Here is a 17,390-nt window from a genome sequence, read left to right on the forward strand (position 1 = left end):
TTCAGTCCCATAGTTTAAAACTGATGCGAAATTTTACATCTTGGATTTTATGATCCAGCATTGTATTACTCCCACCTTTATGTCACCCACAAAAGTTACAAGCATGCTTCTTCATTATTATAATTTTAAAAAATATTGTCTTCAACTAATGAATAAATTTACAGGTCAAAAATGCTATCTCTAGTTTTTTGTAAAAATCTATTAAAAATGGGGCCCGGCATGATAGCATAGTGGCTTAAGTCCTCGCCTTGAACGCGCCAGGATCCCATATGGGTGCCAGTTCTAATCCTGGCAGTCCTGCTTCCCATCCAGCTCCCTGCCTGTAGCCTGAGAAAGCAGTCAAGGATAGCCCAAAGCTTTGGGACCCTGCACCCCCGTGGGAGACCTAGAAGAAGCTCCTGGCTCTTGGCTCCTGGCTTCAGATTGGCTCAACTCCAGCCATTGAGTCGCTTGGGGAGTGAACCATTGGACAGAAAATCTTCCTCTCTGTCTCTCCTCCTCTCTGTATATCTGCCTTTCCAATAAAAATAAATAAATCTTAAATATATAGATATATTAAAAATGACAACTGAAAAGAAATTTAAAAAGCTGTGACTTCACAATGGCAAAGTAACTAAGAAGAAACAATAACCAACAACTTTGTGGAACGTAATGGGTGCTAAAAATGGTAGGTGACTTCAAATGGAGGAAACTGAAAAATGAACAGATGACTACTACAAGTCCTGCTACAGATTCTCAAAAAACCTTTGGAAACAGAGACAGCAGAACCATTTGTAACATATTTTTTAATACGGCGTTAGTATCAACCCATTAAAGTATGCAGTACAGCATTTTATCACAGATGTGTGGAATAAATGGTATCAGTCATCGTTTTTATTAAGTGGAATTTGAATCAAGCTACCTATAAAGAAACAGTGTTAATTTCAGCTTAGATCTTTTCCAAGAACAGGCAGTTCCATGGATTTGATGAGGATGAAGGAGAAAGGAGGGATAATCACCCGGGGAACCAGGAAACACGGAGATGAACAACACACTGTTCCTCACAGCCATGTGGATTTTTTGGTGAAATAACAATGCATGATCCAACAACCTAATCGAATCTCATCATGTTCCAAGGAGTGACCTCCAGCCACTACAATGTAGTTAACCTCCATCATCTGCCACTACCATTCACACTCATGAGTGACATTTTAGGGAAATAAACAAAATATTTTCCAAACCGTAAGATTAACCACACTAAGAAGCCAGGCTTTCTATTTCTTTTTCTTTGTGTTTAGGGTCCACCAGAAATTTTGTTCTTTTTTTCTCTATAGAAAATAACACATCAGTCTGAACTATGGACACAGCAACATACTGAAAAACACCAGAGTCCCTTACACATATCTTACTCTGTTTAATATTCATTAGCCAACCAATCTCATGCATTTCCCACCTTTTTTCCCTCAGCTAATTGCTAAATTCAGACTGCATATATATGTGTGTGCATCCTATATGTGTATAATTTAATTAAATTTAAATTAATTGATTTAATTAACTTTCACATGTGAGAACATGTAATATTTAGGTTTGTGTGTGTGTGTTTCTGACTCATTTCACTTAATACAATGATCTCTAATTTCATTCATTTTCCCATTACTGTCAGCATTTCAGTTTTTTGTAGAACAATAATACTCAGATATGTTTATTTACCACATTTTCTTCATCCATTCATCTGTTGACAGACATGTCTGTTCATTTTATGTCTTGTTGTTGTAAACAATGCTGCTATAATAATGATAGTATAAGCATCTGTGTACAATGAATTCATTTATGTAGGGTATACAGAATTTCCAGCACTCTTTTGAATAATTGATACGCTTTGTGTTGATTTTTACAACAAATACATATTTATGTATTTATTTGAGAGGCAGATGAGAAAGATCTTAACATCTGCTGATTTATTCTCTAACTGGCCTCAATGACCAAGATTGGGCTAGCCTGGAACTTCAGCCACACCTCCCAGATGTGTAGTAGGGTTCAAGCACTGGTACCATCTTCTACTGCTTTCCCAATCATATTAGCAGGGAGCTGGAGTGGAAGTGGATAAGCCAGAACTGGAACTGGCACCATAAAAAATGTTAATACCTCCATAGGTGGCTTTAATGTCGTGCACAGCATCAACCCTGATTAACCAATTTGATACACATACCCAGAGAGAGACAGAATGAGAGAAAGTTTTCCTCTAATGGGTCACCTCTAAAGTGCCTGTAACGGTCAGGACAAATCTAAACTAGAGCTGAGCATCAGGCTCCCAAGCCATGGTTCCCACAGGACTGACGGGGTCCACTTGAACATTAAGAGGAATATGAAATTGAAAGCAAAGCAAGGACTCAGCTGAAACCCAAGGACTACAGCTTGGAATGTTGGCATCCCAGCTGAAATATTAACTGCCAGGACAAATACCCACCTGGGCTTGTAGAATTTATTTGAAGATTCTAGTTTGTTTACATTCAAAGTTATTAATGATAAATAATGGCTTAGTCTTGTCATTTCTATTTAATATAGCTTGTTTATTTGGAATATTATTAGATTTTTTTCCCTGTGGATTTCATTCTTTTACCTATTTTTATGATGGTATCAGTTTCTCTGTATTTTGGTGTAGCATTTCTGGTATGGTGTACTAGGTGGTGATGAAGGACTTCAGGTTTTGCTTGCACTGGAAAGCATCTCTCCTTCGTTTATGTAAGATGGCTTCACTGGGCAAAGGAGTCTTTTTTTTTTTTAGATTTATTTTTTAAAATTTTTATTACAAAGGCAGATATACAGAGAGGAGAGACAGAGAGGAAGATCTTCCGTCCAATGAGTCACTCCCCAAGTGAGCCGCAACGGCCGGTGCTGCGCCGATCCGAAGCTGGGAACCTGGAACCTCTTCCAGTTCTCCCACACGGGTGCAGGGTCCCAAAGCTTTGGGCCGTCCTCAACTGCTTTCTCAGGCTACAAACAGGGAGCTGGATGGGAAGTGGAGCTGCCGGAATTAGAACCGGCGCCCATATGGGATCCCGGTGCATTTAAGGGGAGGACTTTAGTTGCTTGGCTATCGCTCTGGGCCCAACAGGTTCAATTTTAACCCTTCACTCAGGGAACATCTTACAATGTCTGGAAATATTTTTGGTTGGCAAAACTCTAGAGGAGGCAGGATTGGTAGAGCTCTGCACTGTATTAGATAGGCATGGTACTAAATACCAACCTTTCAGAGAAAATCATTAGCAAGGGCCAAGTTCAGTTTCCCACCAAGATTAAATCTTGCAGACAAGGTCAAGGAGTGAGGACAGACCCAATAAGTTAGATTCAGGATGCAGAGGTATAATGTTGTCACAGGAGAAGAAAGAGGTGGATGGATAATTTCATGTGACATATTAGGGTAAAACAAATTGGAAAATTCTCTTAAAGAAAGTGTACAGACCTCTCATAAGAAGTGAAAGTGTTCTTCAATCCCTAAAAGGAAATTAGTGAGCATTACCATCTTATTTACTTTAAGACCCATATTGCTTTTTTCCAGTGTCATATTTCTAAAATCGCAATGTATCTATCAATGAGAGAGGGGAGTATTTTATTATATTTTAATTGTTCTTTTAGAATTTCAATGGGATATGAAATAATACTGTCTCTTACCTCCAAAAACATACCATTAAAGGCTTATTATGTATTTCTCTATGATAGGCAATAAATTTAATCGAGCTATCGGTGTCGGACCAGGCAAGCACATTTTTTAAAACCAAAAAGATACTTCAAAACATTTTGGGAAATGGTATCAAAAGTTTACTTTTCTATTGAATATTTTGTATTTCAGTCATAATTTTTCCATTATCTAGATCTCCCTTGGGCTCTTTGAGGACTCCTTGTAAGTATGATTTCAAAAAAAATTTTCAAAAAAAAATCTTACCTTTTTCATTCTCTACTAATTTTTTGGAATATCTTTGCCTAAGTGAGGAAAAGAGGCTCTTGCAATCTCTATAACAAATAAAATTCTGCCCTTTCACAGCCATTGCAAGAGGCAGAGTATAGACACTGGTCTGTTAAAGTACAGAGGTACATTTGGTATCAATTGGTAAATAAAGGGGCTCAGGCTTATAAACACACAACGCATATTACCGATAGTAAGGCCTGCTATACCTATTCCTTTTAAAACTCCAGTTATTGAAATGAGAGCCTGGGGCAGTAGCCTAGTGGCTAAAGTTCTTGCCTTGCATGCACTGAGATCCTGTAAGAGCACTGGTTCTAATCCCAGAGGCCCCACTTCCCTTCTAGCTCTCTGTTTGTGGCCTGGGAAAGCAGTCAAGGATGGCCCAAAGCTTTGGGACCCTGCACCCACGTGGGAAACCTGAAAGAAGCTCCTGGCTCTTGGCCTCAGATCGGCTCAGATCCAGCCATTGCAGCTACTTGGGGAGTGAATCATTGGACAGAAGACCTTCCTTTCTGTCTCACCTCCTCTTCGTATATCTGACTTTCCAATAAAAATAAACAAATCTTTAAAACAGAAAATTCCATATATTAAAATGAAATGAAGAGTGCACCAAGATAGCAAGAGGTAGAACAATCCAAGTTGATACAACTGAAATGTGGCGTGTGTGTGTATGTGTGGGCTTGTGGGTGTCTGTGTTTGAGAGTGTGCTGTACAGTTGTAGAGTGGAACTTATTAGTAACTGTGCAGTTCAAGCTTTGTAACCAACACCAGGATTTATTCTTCCACTTATGCATCTAATGAAACTCCAGACTTTTGGCATCCGTGGTTTCATCAATAGGTTTCTGCATTCACTTACAGTGAGGGTGAAGGTGTTAGGAGAAAGCAGGGGAATGCCTGTCTCCGGGAGACTTGTTAAGACTTACAATATTCTGCCAGCTCTGCCTTCAGACCAGAGATGGTCTCCCCAAGAAACCGTTGAATTTAACTGGACAATAAGATGCTGGACCCTATGCTTGGTATACGCTTGCAATGAAAGAATCTTGACTGAATCTGAATTGTAATACAGCAACAAGGTGGAGGAATCCACCATGGGGGCAGGGTACAGGGAGGGGTGGGGGATTCCCAGAGCCTATGAAACTGTGTCACATAATGCAATGTAATATATATATTTAAAAAAAAGAGTAACATGGATATGCTACAGTAGCCCAAGGACATAATCTATAGAACATTCCATTTTAATTTGTTGAGATTGCTTTATAGCTAATCACAGAGCTGATTTTTGTAATTGTTTCATGCTAATTTGAAAAGAAAATATCTTTTGTTTGAGATTGGTGTTCTAAACACATCATAAGTTCAAATTTGTTAATCCTATTTTTCAGACTTTCTATGACCCTGGAGATTTTTTATGAACATTTTATAAGCTACTGAGATAGAAGCATTAAAATCTCCCATGATTTAAAACAAAAAAAGACTTATAAGAAACTACAAAGAGGTTCACCACACCCTCCTAGAAAATCGGCTTGCTTAAGTATTGCTAAGATATATCTCACTATTAGACTCCTCACATCTATTATACTGAATTTAGTATTCTAATGTTTTTGTTTTATTGGACTTCCCTCATGTGTGTACACAAAGACTAAACAGCACGGCATGGTTCTGAGCTCAGATACATAGTCACAAGGTAACAGTGAAGTTGACATATGTAAAAGAATGTTTAAAAAATATTGTGAAATGTTTAGAAGAATTCAAATGGGAAATACTTCAGCTGATTGCAATATTTATTCCTCTGGAGCAAGACTTGTGTCAGATGTCCCATTAAAATTGCCTCTGAGCATTTTAGATATTAGTTAGTATCAGGACAAAATGCTTCCTGACACTCTAAATTGTCACAAATATAAATGCACATTATTGTAAACGGATAAACCATAGAATTTGACTGCATTTATAAAAGGGAAAAACAACAGATCACAAGACCCAAATATTATCATGGCTAGCTTAGCAGTGTCAATCTGTAAGCCCATTTTGGTGACTTGTGGCTCTATCCATCTGAACGTAGTTGAAAACCAGGTAAAGCATTTGCATCAGTGTTTTCTTTATACAAGCTATGGGAGCCTAGGGCCCTTCAGTGTTGTAGGTCACTTCAGCATGAGATGGACCATGGGCACCTGCTGAATGGGAGAAGTTGCAGTACTTCTTGGATATTTCTGAATCTTCTGATAGAAGGATACCTCTGAGGGAAGAAAAACATAACTCTCCCATGGAATAATTAGATCCTGTAGGAACCCCTTTCTTGTTATGGTTAAGGTTTCTTTGCTAAAACTAATTACTTGAGTGACACTGTATTGTTTATGAACAGAGCTTGAGAAGACCACAGGCCTCACACAAGAGGGATTTCTCCTGACCAAGGAATCCTGGGGACATGTACCAAATCCTATTTCTTCATCGAGGGCCCATGCGGACAGTCTAGGTGAATGTAGCTTTCAGTATCCACCCGAAAAGATTAGTAAATTGTAAGGAAATTGTGATTGGTAAATAAAATATTGTATTCTGATGCACTCATATTGACATCTAGCATGCAGATCTGTTTCCTATGTCATTGTTTATTAAATTCTTGTAGATAAAACCTAATAAAGGACTCCCTTGGGTATTCATTTTGCTTGGTTTTACCAAAATTACTACAACTTGTCATCATATACGTCATTTATCTCAGAATAATTGCAGAATAAATAATCTTAAATGAACCAGCTGATTACAATTTCCTTAATTCTATGTATCCTATTTCTCATTCTTCTCAAATCTTTCAGCGAGAATGGAGAGTTAGTCTTCTGGGGCCAGGCTGTCAGTACTGGCCAGGGACTAAGTAGAGACAGGCTTTAAGACATCTGGGAAGTTTCCAGGGAGGATAAAGAGACATTCATTAAACATCTGGATTCCATGGGAAGCAGTTAGGATTCTGTCTGGTGTTTCACTTAACAATGCCCACATTTGTGTTGCATTCTTGTCCCTCCAGTGGTTCTTCAGGGAATCAGGAAATGTCCAATACAACAACCCTCTTTTCTGCGTATACACGTATACAACAGGAGAGTATCTTCTTCATTAACTGATTCATTCCACAGCTACTTCTGAGTATCAGTTCTGGGTCAGCTATCAGATGGGAGAATGTTTTTGAGGCAGAGGTAACATAGGATACAGAACCATGAGTAGAAGGATTCTTCCTATGATTAGGGAACAGTAGAATTATCAGTGTTTGCCCTCTAGCAAGGGGTAGGTCATTACTGCTCTTACGGACATAGAAAAACCTTTTGCTTGCCTCTAACAGGCATTAACTAGAGGCCTGCGAAGACTCCTGTACAAAGGATCAGTCTGGTGGCTATGATGAATATAAACTTCGAAGGCAAGACTTGACACAGGGAAACCATTTTGAAGCCTTATTATATGACTTGGGCAGGAGATGATAATGGTGTGCCTGGGGAAGTGTGACATGGATGTTACCAAAGACAGAGCTTGGACTTTTTCGGAAGCAAGCACTGAGGGAATTCAATGACAGCTTGGATTTTGCTTGAGAGAGGAGAAACACATCAAGAATGGCTCTCAGTTATTTCCTATAGACATGTCTCGAGCTGGCTTAGAAATGAGGTAAAACAACTTGCCAATTGTTACTCACAGTTATGGGTTATGGGTGAATCTCATAATTGTGAGGCGACTCACTTTCTTCAAAAATGTATGTTTATTAACACTAATATCAGAGTTATATCAGAGAATATCAGGGTTTAAATGACCTAAAAACCTTAACTGCCTTAAACTCTGTTGTCTAATTTAAATTCCTACACTGTCCTATGGAAAAAAATACAGTATCTCAATAAAATGGATAAGAATCTGATAAGTGAAGAGAGAGGGAAAAAATTGGTCCTAGGTCACCTAAAGCTAGATCTAGGATTTAAATGAGATCTGCTTGATCTAACTCAAACCCCAAATGCCATATTCAAAACTGTGCAAACAACAAGGCTGTTAACAAAGAATCGACTCAGGCATTTGGCAATGCAGGGGAGACTTCACTAATTACTCCTGCCTCCTGTGGTAAAATGCCTGGATTGGAATCTGAGCTTCTCTTTCCATTCTAGCTTCCCACTGATGTGTACCAAAGCAGGGCAGGGGATGGCTGGAGTATTTGAGATCTGACAACCCATATGGAAGACCTGAATTGGATTCTAGAGCTTTGGTTTAGCCCAGTTGCAGCTACTGCAGGCATTCAAAGAGTAAAATCGCAGATAGAGTATTGCATTTGTTTGAATCATTTTCTGTCATTTAAATAAAAGAGAATCACTAACAAAAAATTAAAAAATAAAGAGCTAAAATCATAAGATACATGGGATCTTAAAAAAAGCTGTAGAAAATGCATGTGATGAGAGCAGATGTGTGGGCCGCAGCGTGTTAAGCTGCTCTTTCTAGCGTGCTTGCTGTCAATATTGGAGTACTAGCTTATTTACTTCCTCCATTTCCAATCTCGCTTCCTGCTAGCATGTCTCAGAAGATGGCCTAGGATGGCTCAAGTACTTGGATTCCTGCCACTCCTGTGAGAAACTTGAATGGAGTTCCTGGCTCAAAGCCACATGCTGGCCCAGCCCTCCATGTTGCAGCTATGTGGGGGTGAGGAGTGGGGATTGTGAGATTTCTCTTCTTCTCTTTATCTTCCTGTTATTATTCCTCCCCCATCCTTCTTCCTCCTCATTCTCCTCTCCTCTCTCTATCATTCTGGCTTTAAAATAAATTAATATAAGTGAAAGAAGAAAAATGTAAGATGGTTTCCATCAAAATAAACTTGACTACAATACCATTTTCCACAAAATTGATAAAGTGCCATTGCATGCCACATGTTTTGTTTAACATCTGATGTATGTTATTTCTTTTTATTTCTACTTCCTACTACATGCAAGTCTCGCAAATGTAGAAATAGAGAGACTCGGAGAGCTTATGTAAGTTAAGCTCTCCTCAATTCTAGCTTGAACGTTGGATCAATGCCACACAGAGCTATTACGTTGATCACTGCCAAGATGCACCTTTATTCTAAGGAATTCAGAATACATCTTTACTGTCATTGCAGGGTGGGGTGGGACGAGGGATAAAATTGAGTGTGGAGATTCTTATGAGAACCCCAGGAGCCCTGCAAAGCAGCAGGTGTCTGTCAGACTAAGATTCCACAGCAATAAGCAATGACTTTCACCCCCTGGAACATTCTTCTGAAGTTAATATTGCAAGCTGTTAGTCTGCTTCTTCCTCCATAAACAGAATTTATTGCATTTTTTTCATTGTTTTCATTTTTCAGAGATGATGAAGTATTTATCAGAAGGCATGCTTTTGCAATTCATTAGAATTCTCCTTTCATAAACAAATCCAATCCTTTCTATTAAAAAAAAATATAGAGTACTAGTGAAAATCTGACAATTGTTGGATTTAATTTTTGCCCTCATTGAAAAGAGAGGAAAAATTTACCAGCTATTTCGAAGAGAAAAATCAGATTGCATTTGGCAAACAATAAAGAAGAAACTTGATTTATTAGCGAGTGGTGTTACTAGGTTGCTTTCCTTTTGCTTCAACCTCAGTTGCCAGGATGTCGTAATATAAAGCCAGATGAATATTTTCTTCTGGGATCCTGTAATTTGCTTCTCGACACAGCTTAGTAAGAAATCTAACAGTAATTAAATCATACAGATTGAGATTAAGGAAGTTTTAGGCATTGCATGGACCATGTTTCTTTTCGCAGGTGCCCTTGGCCAGTGAAGATGGAGGAATTCTCAATTCTGATTGTCAAAAACAAGACACTTAGAAGCTATAAAATCATGTGTGATCTTCACACAATTGTTGAAAATATAGGATTAAAAGACCACCCTGTTTGTAGATGTTTTTGTTAATGCATGTATTCAAAATATCTTCAGACCCAGATGCGGTGGCCTAGTGGCTAAAGTCCTCGCCTTGAACGCACCAGGATCCCATATGGGTGCCGGTTCTAATCCAGGCAGCCCTGCTTCCCATCCAGCTCCCTGCTTGTGGCCTGGGAAAGCAGTTGAGGACTGCCCAATGCATTGGGACCCTGCACCCACGTGGGAGACCCGTAACAGACTCTGGGCTCCAGGATTCGGAATGGCGCAGCACTGGCCATTGTGGTCACTTTGCAGGTGAATCATCAGAGGGAAGATCTTCCTCTCTGACTCTTCTCCACTCTATATATCTGACTGCAATGAAAAACAAATAAGTCTTTAAAAAATATGTCTTCAAAAAGTTCATGAAAATGTACGGTATATTCTGCAGCCATTATTCTCACACCAGCAGTGGCCAGTGGCAGTGGTTCATGAAGGCGTAAGGTGCCAGCTCACAGGGGACCAGGGGAATAGTACCTGTAGGGGCATGTGGAGACCTGGGACATGTGGAAACCAGTCTGCTGTACAAATTGGCAAGCACAGGAACCAAGGTTGGGGGCAGAACTACCAGGGTTTAATGGTGGTTCACTCCAACTAGACTGCAGCTTCTGCTGGTAAACATGAAGGCTGAGTGTTTGATGGGTTGGTTCTGGCTGGTCTGTGGCATCCATTGGTTTACATAGGAAACTGGGCTGATGACAAAGACTGACCCAGCAATTGCAACTACCACTGTGTGCGTAGGCTGATGTGGGGGATGGACATACTTGTAAGCACACAAAAATGTCAGATCTGGGATCACTTCAGAAATTTGGGGGGATCCCTCAACTGAACCATTGAACTCAGAACTCCAACCATGGGGGGAAGTCACAGGGTCTTTGGTCTGACCATGGAGTGTGTATGTCAAAGCTGGGACCCCTCAATGGCTAGGATGGAACAATGGATGGCATACCAAAATGCACGTGGAGGCTATGGCAGTCCGTTGCAGCCTGCTGAGGACATGTGGTACCATAGCAGAAGGAGGGCGGAACAAATTGGTCAACTAGCCCAGCCAAGTGCTCGTGATTGGAGACTCTAAGATGGACAATGTCAGCCAAAGGACCTTGGAAGGATTTCCTTATCCTTGGATTGGTGTTATTTAACACTTCAGAACAACTGAACTGTTGAAACCCCTTGAGCAGAATCCTGGGAGCATGCTCCACACCAGAGGTCCTGGGATGACTTTGGGTGGCCATTTACCATCCTTGGGTACTAAGGTGGTTGGGAGACTGGGTGCAGCTTTTCTCTTATCTCCTTTCTTCCCCCAGATACAGGAAGAAAAGGAAAAAATGTGGAAATAAGTGTCTCACCTTCAACCCTTCCCACCCTAATCAACTATGCAAACATTATCAAAGAATGAAAGAACAAGAAATTGTATGACATAAAAACTATGCATGAATTTTTATCCCCTCCTCCCCCACCAAAATGTATTTGTGCTTTAATTCCATTTTTTGTGTGACCCTTTTGAAGCAGAGTGATGTCTGTGTTTTCTGCCATACCATGGAAAATACACAAAAAAAACAGGTGGAATGTCTAATGCCAGTTGAGATTTAATGTGTCAATTTCTTTTTTATATTAAGTTTCTTTATTTTATTATTTTATGATACAGTTACATGGGCTCTGGGATTTCCTATCCCCCTTCCCAAATCCCCCCACACACTGATATCTCCTACATCATTATAATAGCATAGTCCTTCATAAACAGTCATAATTCCACCATTTTGCTATTTAAGCATATCCTGATATTTTAGGTAAAGACAATGGCAGAAAGTCCAGCGTCCCATTGTCCAGGTGTATTTAACAGTATGATTGGGAATCCATCTTTGATTTAGAAATAGAGATGCAGACTGTATTGTATCTATATCTGGATGTGACAGTCTCTGTTGCACAGTTACTATACATTGCCTTACATAAAAAGCCACAAAACAAAATTGACCAGGAAGAAAAAAAATAGAAAATTAACAAACCATGAAGTTCAATAACATGGTACTGAATGACCAATGTGTCACTGAAGAAATGAAAAAGAAACTCAAAACCTCTTGAAGCAAACAATGCTACTATGTGACTTATGAGCCAGGAAATTGATTAAAAAAACTTTTTTGAATGAGTAAAAATAAGAAAGAAAAATATCAAATCTACTGAGATGTAGCAAAAAATACTGAAAAGGCTATTGATCTTATATTTTGCATGAAGGTTGCCTTATATCAGAGAGAACATATACTATTTGTCCGCTGGGGATTGACTGATTTCACTGAGCAAAATAGTTCAAGTTGGGACCATTTGGTTGCACATGGTAGAATTTCTTTCTTTTTTTAATGTGTTAATTTCTATATAAGTATGGGTACAGTACTGGAAATAACTTGCAAATGCCTCACACATGGTTTAACATTCACAGATGTCAACTTAATCCTTATAGCCAAGATCAGAACAAGGCAGGTTATGTCATTTTCATCTCAGAAATGAGGAAACAGGATTCAGGTGATATCTCAAGCACCTGTGTGTCTACGGAGCCACATCTACCTGACATGTCATGGTCACTGCATATTGCCCTGTTTCATACTTAAATATCTGTTTTAGCTTGAAATGCTGTACTTGCTATATGTGCTAACAAACTGTATCTGAGAAACAGATTCAATAGATTTCTCTGATACAATCCCAAATGATACGCATGTGTGCATTTATAAGGCAGGTGTATGTAGCAATATGCATACAATATGTATTGTATACATAATATACTGAATACACAGTTTGTATTACCCATGATATGTATTACATGCTAGTTTATTATACATGCACACTGCATTCATATATATGTATATAAATATATGTATGTGAGTACTAAATGTGTGTGCATATACATATATTTATACATGAAAGTGCTTTGAAAATTCTTGGAAAAGAGAATTGAAATATAGACTTATTTTAGTGTAAAACTTTGAGGTTCATATACAAGAAAGATCTTCTAAAATTTCGTGGAAATGCATATCACAATCAAAAAAAGTATGCATTGAGGCCAAAATTTTGTTTACCCAGAACATATCTTCTATTCATTGTATACAATAGCCAGAGATACAGAGATACAAATAGAGAAATACACACACACACACACACACACACACACCAACCACCTGCAACACCGGACTCTGAAATTCAATCTGGGCCTCCCACATACTTGCAGGTACCCAAGTACTTGAGCCATCATCTACTGCTTCCGAGCATCAGGAATCAAAAATAGCTGAGACCCATTCAAATTCAAGGCTCCTGAATGGAATGTGGACATCCTAAAAGACATCTTAACTGCTGGTCCAAACACCTATTCCTAAACTTATCTTTTAATTCTGCTTTCCGTGGACTTTTACAAATAACCTGATAAAAAGAAACTATGTGAAAAATGGCCTTATGCAGTTGTGGGGTGGCAATCTGAAGTTGCTGGCAGGCTGGTCATCTTCAGTCACAGTTCAAAGCTGCAATCCATAGCAAACATTTTTCCAAGCAAATCTCATTTATTATTTTTTTTCTGAAGGCCTTCCACTTGTTTAGAATTGTTCTAAGATATTGATAATCTCTACTCATAGACAGCTGATTGTAGATATTAAACACACATCTAAAAATATCTTCATAGAGCACCTATGTTAATCTTGAATTATAGGTGGTGGTGCAGTCTAGTGACGTTGGCAACTAGGTGTCAAACATGGTGTTTTTGCTACTCAGTGCAGCAGCAAGCATCTTAGCTGAATCAGTCAGTCATATTTTCTAATCAAAGAAATAACCTTTGAGTCCTTCATTTTCTAATCTCCCATGGGGGTCATAGAGCACAGAGCTTTTCCTTGCATCTGCACATTTTTTTCCTAAAAAGTAACTGTTGTAGCATTTGTTCTTGCTTATTGAATTATTTGCAAAGCAACGTGAATTCAGTATGTTTCTTGAAGGCAAACATTCGTTAAATTATTCATAGTGTGACTTTCCAAGAATAATTAGATTACCTGCTGCCTGCATCAGCTAAAGGAGTGTGGCACCAATATTTGAAAATTTAGCATGTTTTATGTGTATTTTTCCTTGGGGGCAATCCAACCCGTGTGTGGAAAAGAAAATAGAATCAACTCTGAAAGCAGTTTATGGAGCACGGTTTATGTTGACGAGAGGGAATTTATGGAAAGGGTTATTGACAAGTTGACATTTGAATAACATCAGAAGAACTAAGAAAAAAGGGCCACAAAGATATCTAGGCAAAGGCATTGCAGCCGAGTTCCCAGGACATCAGCATGTGTACAGCGATAAAACTGGAAAGGCATAACCTTGCAGGGCGACTAATGAGAGGACCTTGGTCATAAATGAGGTTTGAGAGAGAAAAGGAAGCTGAATTGATAAGGATATGCATGCCTCGTTGTGGCAAAATAGATCATATTTTTTAAATAATGCTCTCTCCTCCACTTTCTGGGGAGCAGATATTTTCATGCCTGATGATGCTACTTGCCAATGGAACTGGCATTGCTGCTGAAAAATGAGCTGCTCAGCTTTTTCAAAGGATTCTGCTGTGATTAGCATAGTTAGATTGAAAGGCCCTATGCTGTCCAACTGATTATCTCCATGTTCATGCAGAGGCTACACTTTCCCTGAGCTATCTTCTATCACTAACTGAGAACTGCAGTCTGCCAGTGCCGAAACACATATGTGAAATTCAAGTCCCTTCTTGGATTCAAAGATTCCATTTTGATACAACAGAATATTTCTTAGATCTTGGCTGCAGCCTGAAAGTTCTTCCTACCCATTTTTTTCCTGCCTTCTCCTTGAATGCTTGCCAGACTTGCCTTGTAATTCTGCATTAAAAGTTCTTAATGCCTGCTACTGGATACTCCTCTATGTCCGTCACTGGTCTTCCCCCAATGAACCGTGCTGATGTTTCATCCATTTATAGTTTGTGTTGTTCGGGATATCTGAACTGGCACATTTGATTTGGCCAGATATTGTTGTTTTGTGTATTTCTTCCACTTTGCTTATGGCTTGCACTGACTGACAGTAAGGGATGTATGGAACACATCCAATGCAAAACTTGAACTAAATGTTGTCGTGCCACATCAGCCATCATCAGAAATACCTCAACCGTGCCAAAGCTGTGAATACAATTATAGTATACCAATGTCTAGTCTTTGCGATTTCGTTAGCATAGTTAGTCACACTACATGATTGAGGCAATAGATAATAGACACACACAGTACAATTGTGGCTGTGTTTGTATGCTGGAAAAAATGTCATAGTTGGGAACACAACATGTTTGAACATGAGTTATCCTGCTTTAACAGGTTCATTTATTGTTATGTTGATGATAAATAAAAGATTTAAAGTGCAAAACAGAGAGATACTCTATTTGGCTTCTGAAGTAATATAGTCAACAGATAATAATAATTTTGATCAAGTTGGGGAGAAGTAGTGAAATCAAGATTTTGTAAAGATAGAAAGTGTGATATGTGGTATGCAGTAAAGAGTAGAAAATGATGACACCAGTAGCTTCGACCTGAGCAATTGAAATGATGGAGTAGTCTTCACTGACAGAAGAAATCAGGTTTTACAGATTCTTGGATTTTCATTTGCAATCATCTGTGTCCCAATCACACTTCAACAAGCCCTTCACAGTTATTTCTTGGGCCCTGTCGTCACCAGAAACACATCACTTCTATAGTGTGAACTTCTCTGTATGTCCTAGTCTGATAATCATCTCTTATTTTTTATGTCTACTGAATCCAGTGCCCCACATTAAAAATGCTTCAGTGTCAAAAAAAAAACTTAGAAAATGTATATTATCAACTTCACAATAGCTTTCCTACTTATACCATAAGATTTTAGGCTCCTTTACCATAAAGATGCCCAATATAGATTTTCCTTGGGTATACTCATAGGATAAAATCTCAGTCCCGATTACCTGCATTTGTAGTCAAGCAAGGTCAACTTCTCTCCCAGGTTTACACATGTTATTCCTGCAGTTACCCACAAATACCAAGTTCTCACTTTGCTATTAAATCACTTTCATCACTAGATACACATGTCTCAGTAATTCCATGTATCTTCAAGGGTACCCCATGGGTGCAGATAGAAGTCAAACCAACCACATGAGAATTGGCTGCTACACTGACTGTAGCTTGGATCCCAGGAACACTGTGTGTTCGGAACTTCTTAGCCCCAGGTGCAGTCTAGAGACAACTCTTCCCTGTTTTCTAGGTATTACTCCTCTGCTATCACAGCTACCAATATTCCATTGCATCTCACAAGTAAGTTTGTCACAGCATCAATATTGTAATTGAATATGTTGCTTGTGGCCATGAACCTGGATTTGTAATGTTATAATGCAACTGTTGGACCTTCAGTTATCATACTAATAAAATGAGAATTGTATAGGTAGATATAAACACAAAAAATGGATCAGATATTGCTATAGGTGCTGATACATACATGGGTAGATATATGTTGTACAGAAATAAACCTAAAAATGTACGTAGCAAGTTGATGCCATCAGTGAACCTGAAGCAGCATATAGATATTTTAAACTTGTTTCTATTCAAATCTCTTAGTATCATCAGAGGTGATTTATTTTTCTCATCTGATGCTTATTTCCTTCTGAGACCGAGTTTTAGCTGATTTAGCCTATAACTTAAGAATCGTATTAGCAGAATATCCAGTGGTAACTCAAAGGCACATTCCTCAAGTAAACTATATTTCATTATCTTTTGGATAAAATATTAGCTGATATTTGCTTACTTAGGATTTTATATTTTGATATAAAATTATTATGGGTTTTCTTATTTTGTTTTTGTTCCATCTGATTTGGGATTCTAGTATTCTTCTGGAATCGAAAATTTTTACATTTTTATCGGTTATATGTTTGTTTACTTCTTGCCTCTTGGGGTATTTGCAATTTTCTATTTGTTGCTGCTGTTTAGTTATTTTCAAATGATTTCCATAGTGCTGCAGATGAATATTAATAATATTTACCTTGACTTTTGCTAGGTTCTCCCCTTTATGAAAACTTATATTTAAAATCTGTATTTCCTATTTTCTACTTTTCTTGAACTAATTTGACCATTCTCAGGTTGATGAGGATGTGTTGTGATTTTGAGTTTAGAAAGAAGGTATGAGTAGGAAAGCCTATATTTGGGGCAGAATGTGTCTTATCATGTTCGTGAACATAAAAAAGTGGATGACCCAAACAGACATGTTCAGAATACTTTACTGTATAGGAGTAGCATTCGCTGGTGGTTGGCTACACCAAGAACAGTCCTACATTAATAAAATGACAGATGTGTGCTTGTTAAACAAGTATATATCAATGGCCCAATTTGTTTCAGCTTTGTGATTGAGGCAATGAAAAAATCCAACGATGTGGAAGAAATAATCTTGGCTTTGAATAAATACGCAGTTTTAATAAGGAAATGAAAAACTATATTAGCATCAATATTGCTAATAATTCATATATAATTTTTATTCAAATATAACATAGCATAGAA

This window comes from Ochotona princeps, chromosome 13, assembly GCF_030435755.1.
Source record: "Ochotona princeps isolate mOchPri1 chromosome 13, mOchPri1.hap1, whole genome shotgun sequence".
Lineage (NCBI taxonomy): Eukaryota > Metazoa > Chordata > Mammalia > Lagomorpha > Ochotonidae > Ochotona > Ochotona princeps.